The following is a 7483-nucleotide window of genomic DNA, read 5'->3' as shown; positions in this document are numbered from 1 at the left end:
TAGATAGAGACCTTATCTTATTTAATTTTATTTAGAGAAATTTGTAATATGGAATGTGTTCTCATTCTAGAGGAATCTAGAATGTTAATTTGTTAGGATATTTAGTTGGCCAAGCAGGCCATATTAAATATTGACAAATGCCCAGTTTATATAGTAGAGAGTTTTGATAGATGTCCAAACCTATTTTGTTCTATTAAGATATTTCTCTTAACAATTAGGATAATATATGTGTAAGTATATATGATGAGGAGGTAGAAATATGGAAAGAGAGAGAGAGAGAGTGGGAAAAAAGAGGATCTCGTTGAGCGAGCCCCTATACTTCCGCTGTAAATATTCCTTTCAAGGTTAATAGAATTTTCATGATATTATTCTATTTAATTCCCTGTCCAAATGTATGTTAAAATCTTCTCAAAATGGAAGCATGTCTCTATTACCAAGGAAATAAGTACCCAATGCTTCTAGTGGTAACAAAGGAGAATAGCCTTATGTCAAGGATGAATGAGTACACCATAATGGTGCATTAGAAGATTGACATATTTGTGGTACATGATTGAAATTAGTGATAATGCATTGAGAATCCAATGAAGGGTTTTTGTACCTTGTAGGATGAAACTGATTTTGTTAGAAACACGAGGGCTTCTCTAGGGAAGCAATACCATACCACATGTGTTCATATTGGGGGATATATAATGAGGGAAAAATGAGATAATATATTGAGCATATAATATGGGGTAAAGGGTTTTTATATTGGCAGGTATAAAAAATGGAGCTCAAATTCAAGGAAAAAATATAAACAGGTATAAAAAATGTTAACGAAAAAACGGATACCTATAATATCTAGTGAAAATAAGGGTTTTTTAAATTGAGAAAGTGTATTGGGCTCATATTGGTAGGGGCTTAAATAATGTTATTTTTAGAGGTATTTTAGAATATGTAGTCAAATTAAGGATATTATTTAGTATGCCATGAACACACGTGATATGTCAAAGGGTTCATTTAGTGAATCCCCCATTGGGGGCATCAATTAATGAACCTATGACATATCATGTGCGTTCATGGCATACTAAACAATACCCTTAATTTGACTACATATTGGAAAATACCTATAAAAATCACATTACTTAACCCCCAACCAATATGAACCCAATACATCTTCCGTATTTAATGAACCCTTACTTTCACTAGATATAGTAGGTATTCATTTTTCATTAACATTTTTTATATCCCTTTATATGTTTTCATTAAATTTGCACTCCATTTTTTATACTTGTTGTTGTTACCTATCATACGCTCTCAACATTATGTCAAACTGTGCTACTTTTCATCCCTAGTATAGAATAGTACGGGTGCAATCTTGGTTAGCCAAATGAAAAGCCAAAGTTTGAAATCTAAAGGAAGAGTCAAAGTCCAAAATCCAAAGAGGAAAAGACGAAATTCAGAGGCCGAAATGAGAATGGAAAGGCCGACCATTGGAAGCAGAAATGAGAATGAAAAGGACGACCATCGGAAGCCGATATTGAAGAAGGTTCAACATATTGTGATGTTGGAGGTCATAATAGAGAGGACACAATGCTTTAGTTAATCAGGACTTGAAATGGGAATATTGGAGGAGTGTTATAGACATATTTGGCACTACAACCCCAAACTCATATGTCCATAAACTAAGGGCTCCTTAAGTCCCTAAAAGTGTTGTTTCACATCCTAAATGATCATGGTCAATTGATTACATCATTTCCCAGAAGTTCCACCTGAAAAACCACTCAAAACTAGCCAAAACTGGACCATACAAACTGCTCCATGGGCAAGGTGCAATGGATACTGACTGCCTAACTCGCCAGGTGTGATGCATGCTCAAATGGCCTTCTGTGGGGTGCGATGAACGAGAATAGACAAATGGCAGAGATATTTTGCAAGGTGGATGATCATGGAATCTTCTAGAAACTTCTCCAGTGACACTTGCCTCTCAAAATTCGCCCAAGGATTGGTAAGAGATTATGAAATCTCCAAGTGGAAACAAGAACTATCAGTGGAATGACACTAATAAAAAACCTAGAGCTGACTCACACCCTTGCAAGGCATCTATAAATGGATCCCTCATCTGAGAGATCTAGAGGTTGGAATTTTGTATTTTGTAAGGAAGTGCTGTTGGTTTGTTGGTGAGAAGAGACATTGCATTGTTGGGTGATTTTCTTGTTCATGAGGTGAAGAGGGCTTCTGAAATTGGGAGGATGATGTTGGATCAGACAACTGGGTTGTAATTCTCTCTTACATTACTATTAATAAAGTTCTTTGAGTTTTCCTCCATATAATCATGTATTTGTGAATCTTGTTTATGAATGCAATTGTATGGTCAATGTGTTTCTGATTCTGCATGGTTGATGATGTTTTAGATAGAGATGCTTTGATAGTTTGTTGTTACTTTGACTTTACAGGTACTCTTTGAAGTGGGGCAAGTAGGAGAGGAGTGGAAAATTCTATCAAGGAAAGGAGAAATCAAGCTAGGATCAAAGCGGAAGATCCAAGTTGGTCCTCTTTTCTTCTCTTCCATCTATTAAACTTAAAGGAACTCTTGAAAAGCTTTCATTGTTTGTTTCTAAGATAGCTACCCGTCTTAGTGGGACTAGCAGTTTGAATTGACACTAGTTTTCCCTGAAACAAAATGGCGACTCCACTGGGGAGCAAATAGTTTGTTTTGTTTGTTTATTGTTTTCTTTATAAACTACAGACGGAGCCTGAAGTTAGCCAGCTAGCCTTCGAAACGCCTTTGCTATGCAATTACGAAGTAGATAAATGCTGCTTCAGTCAATCTCTGGGTTGGTTTATGAACTAAACATCTGATTTACAAAGCATCCTAAGTTCCCTTGTGGTAGCTCAAAACGTCATCAGATCCTACCCTTATTCTTTGTGTTTACTGTCCATCATTACTCAACCTAAATCACTGAACTTAGCTGCAAGTTTTAAGCAAAAACCAAGCTCAGTTTCTCTCCTTGGCCCATCGCACTATCTGTAACTGTGCAACCTGGATGCATCGCACCTCCCGTGTGTTGCAGGTGAGATGCATCCCTGTTTCCCTGTGTTGCAAGTGCGATTATTGAGTGAACTGTTTTTCTTCTCTGAAATTTGGTTTTTTATCTTTGTTTTCAGCGTTATTCAATAGTTTTGTTGTTCATGATCAGTACCTTCTTGCTGTAGCCATTTTATTTCACATTATTTCAGACTCCATCAATTAGGAATTGTAAATGTTTTTGTGTATTTCTCAATCATTTACAATCTTCCTTTGTCGAAAGTAGCCTAATCGAACTGTCGTTTTTGATGCAAGTGTTGTAATTGTCATTCTGAATCAAAAGAAGAGTGTTGTAAAGTCTTCCTCTTGTAGATAGTTGATTGTACTTTTTCCATTGTGCTTAATTTTGAAATTATTAGTATTTCAAGTGTCGAAAACAGTTTTCAATTCGAAATCGAAAAGTGTTGTCTTAGTCTTCCTTTTATTTTGAAAAGAAAATTGTTAGTACTATCGCTTTCAAAGAAAATAGTTTAGATCTGTACTTAGCTTTCTTTTTGTCATTCACATATTAAGAAAGCAGAAAATAAATACATGCATGTGCATTTGCATTTTGACTGCTTGCGAAATTTGATTTAGGAAAGTGCATTTAGTGTGTTCTCTATGCTCTCTGTTGAAAGAAAATCATTATATTCTTTCCTTTGCAGCTAGGATTTTCATTGCTAAAAGAACATAAACAACTGTTTATCATTTTAGATTGCATATTTAGGAATTTCACATCTACATTATGCGGTGAACCTTGAAAGACAAACTTCTAAGCAATATCAACACTAAAATAAACCTCAATGAACATAAAAACGCTTTGGAATCTAACGCAACACATCTAGAAGTCTAGGCTAGAGACGTGTTCCGGCATCGTAAAACCTGGTAAGTATCGTTTTCATTGAAGGTTGGGTGATTCCTCCTCTTTGATACGACAAGTGCCAGTACAGACTTGTGCTCCCCGTACCATCGAGTATATATTGGGAGACCACAATAGGCTGATATCCTTTATCCTTAGGAAGCCGTGTCTGCCACCCTATCAATTGTAATGCACTGAACACAGCATTCGGGAAGATTTACTATTGTACATAAGTCCTTGGTAATTTCTCTATCATTTATCACCAAGGTGTATTTTGCAGTTTTATGATCGATTTGGTAAACCCTCTGTCTAGACTTCCAGAGCAGTCACTTTCGTTCCTTTTCGACTCCTTAAAAGAAAAGGTCCATCTGAGCACTTGTCACTTCAGGCTCATTAAAAATCGAAGGCGACTAGAGTCACCTTTAGCTTTTTCTCGACTCTTAAAAATTGAAAAAGCAAGTTGCGTCAAAGCGTCTTAAAATTTATTTTAAACGGAATAACATCCTTGTTCCTACGTTGATCTGAGGTTGAGATAATGGAGTCTACCAATCAAGGAATCCCCCTTGGAGGGAATCCTAGTCCTTTCTCCTCTTGGGGAGATATTGGTTCTCCATATATGGCTACATTGTCCCTTCCAGGAATCATAATCGACTTTCCGGTATGGCTTTTCTTGACCTCTGTCATTCAAAACACCGTAATTACTCAATAATCTAATCAGCAACCAGATGATACTGAAGTCACCCTTTCGCCTTCTACTTCGTTTGTTTCTCCTTCCCCTTCTTCCTCTTCACTTGGTGAAACTAGTGACACTAAAAACCAAGTAGCTGAGAAGAAAAAGAAAGGGAAGGAGGAGAAGAAGAAGTCGGCTAAACAAGGGAACACCAATGCTTCGTTTGGCGAAAATCCGCACACTAAAGTTTCCAAACCAAAAACTCCATCTGTAATCTGCAAGGAGAGACATTACCATCAAGATTTCCCTTGCATCCCACAAATCTTGAAGGAATCGTCTCCCCGGTTGCACCATTCAGTGTCATCAACCCCTGATAGTTAGGTTGACAGAACACCATCAACTAGTGAGAACAAAGTCAACAGACAAAAAGGAAAAGTTAGAGTTCCGTGTAGGTTATGTGAAGGTGATCATACTCTTCACCGTTGTCCTTTTCTGGACAAAGCCAAAAGAATTTTGGATAACCATCCTACTTCACCACAGCAATGCCCACCTGGATACAAGAAACTCTTGCCAAGCCCTTCGCTAGTTGAAAACCCGATTGACATAACTCAATTGTTGATCAAATCACCTACCATTGAAAGTGAACCTTCTGAGTCCATACCATATCAAAGAAAACTGGTCGAGATGGCAGTCGACCCAGTCTCGCCTTCAGAAAATCCACTTTCAGATGATATAGTTTCCAAAGAGGATGAGAAGACACCATTCAAATTCTTTTTGTTGATATATAGTCTAATGAACTTGGGGGCAATCTGCCCATTCCTTCACAACAGGAAGAGATCCCCCTAGTTCATGAAACTTATCCAGACATTTATCCTGTACCTCCTCCGAGTAGTCTAGTCGTTTTCTTTGATTAGAATCAACTAGTGAAACCTCGCCTTCCATCTAATTTACCATTCCGAATCATGGTACAAGTTTACAAAATGATCGTGTCTGGCACAATCATACATGAAGGGGCTTCGGTGAGTATCCTTTCCTCAACTGCTTGGAAAGCGCTTGGTTTGCCATCGCTTTTGCCTGAAAAACAAAATTTGTCGGGCTTCAACAAAGGAACCAGTTGACAATTAGGCATCCTTCCAAAGTTACCGATAACTTTGAGAAAGAAAATTGTTTCTTTGAATGTGATGTTAGTCCAAGTTCCACTAGATTACAATCTACTCCTTGGACGTGATTATATATATAGCATGGAAGCCCTTGTTTCCACATTCTTTCGAGTGATGTGTTTTCCACATGAAGGCAGACTAGTGCAACTTGTCGACCAGCTTTAATTTCCCGGTTCAAACACAGCTATAAATCAACCAACATCCCTAAATGGTCTCTTCGCGTCAACAATTTCTCTTCCATCTTCGTCCCATCAACCTAATTACCACGAGTAGTTCGGTGAGTGTGATGAAGATTAGGGGGCATGCACCCTAGTCTGCTTCGGCAGGCGAACCCAGAGGAAAAGAGAGATTTTCTTGAAAGGTCATAATACTTGGACCGAATAACATTCCCGTATAGGTTATGTGATTAGTCTGACGCGATTATTTCCTTTGTACGATTGTGAAGCTCACAACATTCACCTTTGTATGTTATGTGATTGGAAGCTCACAACAATCACCTTTGTCTATTTCGATGGACATCGCAAAGGAAGAGTTTTTGTCTCCCAACAGAAACGATCTTGCCTAACCGCAAGGACTTCCATTTGATAACCTGGAAACTCTCCTTTTACTGAAAGACCTGGGGGCATGCAAACCTTTGCATGCAAGTGAAAAGCGACCTTTGATTTTCTTAGTTTGTAGGTTCTTAACCCTTTAACCTTGTAGTTCGGTCGCTTCTAGCTTACATAAAAAGGTCATGAGCACATGTTATAGTAGTGATCAAGCTCATTAAAAAATAAATCTACCAAGAGACATTATCAAAACACTGGTAAGAGTAATGTTCCCGCAAGGTTCAAGCTCATTAAAAAATCAACCTGCACTGGGAACATGTTGGCACAAGGATCAAAATCATTAAAAAATAAACTCGCCTTTGGTAAATAACCTTTGTGATCGCTTTGCTATCTGCCCTTTGTGAAATTTGGTCATGTTCCTTCCATCACCTCCATTTCATTCGACCGACCATACGCTTCCACTTGATTGTTTACCCTTTTGAGAAACATCTACGGTGAGTGATTCTAATTGCCACCCTCTTCACACTGCCATGTTTTGAGAAGTTCCAAACTTACCTGGAACCAGCTGCTACCCAGAAATATCACTCGTTCCTAAAAAATGAGCCTCTTTTAAACTCTTTTTAGATTCGTTAAATATAAAAAGATTGTTGAGCCGTTGGCCTTCCCAGCTCGTTAAAGTAAGGGGAACGCTATCCCTCTCATATATTTTAATCTTTTTGGACTTGAGGGATTATTAAACAAAAAGATCGAGCACTTGTCTTTGTCAGCTCATTAAAACTATCAAAAAGTCATTCCTTTCGTATTATTTTACACTTTTTCGGACTTAAGGGATTATGCCATGAAAAATAACTGTTGGAGTCTCCTTTTCGTCCATTTTCAAACTCTCTAAACATGAAAAGGACCGATTTATCTTTGTCGTTAAACTCATTAAAACAATAGCAACAAACTTGTCCACCCAGACAAGAACAAGTCTCACTGACACTAGGCTCGCTAAACACAAAGCGACAGGTTTGCCTGAAGGGAAAATTATAGACCAATCATATGTTATTCTCCTCAAGCTTGTCAAAAATAAAGAGGTACTGGTCAGCAATGATTGGGGAAAAATGGGGAGAAAACTTGAAGAACTCTATTGGTAGCAAGTCGCTCTTGGACATGACACTTTCACTCCATCACCGTGATTGAGTTGGGTTGGGTTTTTCTGTT

Source organism: Pinus tabuliformis, chromosome 2_2 (genome assembly GCF_031772625.1).
Source record: "Pinus tabuliformis cultivar Carrire ecotype Pingquan chromosome 2_2, CPIR1, whole genome shotgun sequence".
NCBI lineage: Eukaryota > Viridiplantae > Streptophyta > Pinopsida > Pinales > Pinaceae > Pinus > Pinus tabuliformis.
This window is presented reverse-complemented; position numbering follows the sequence as displayed.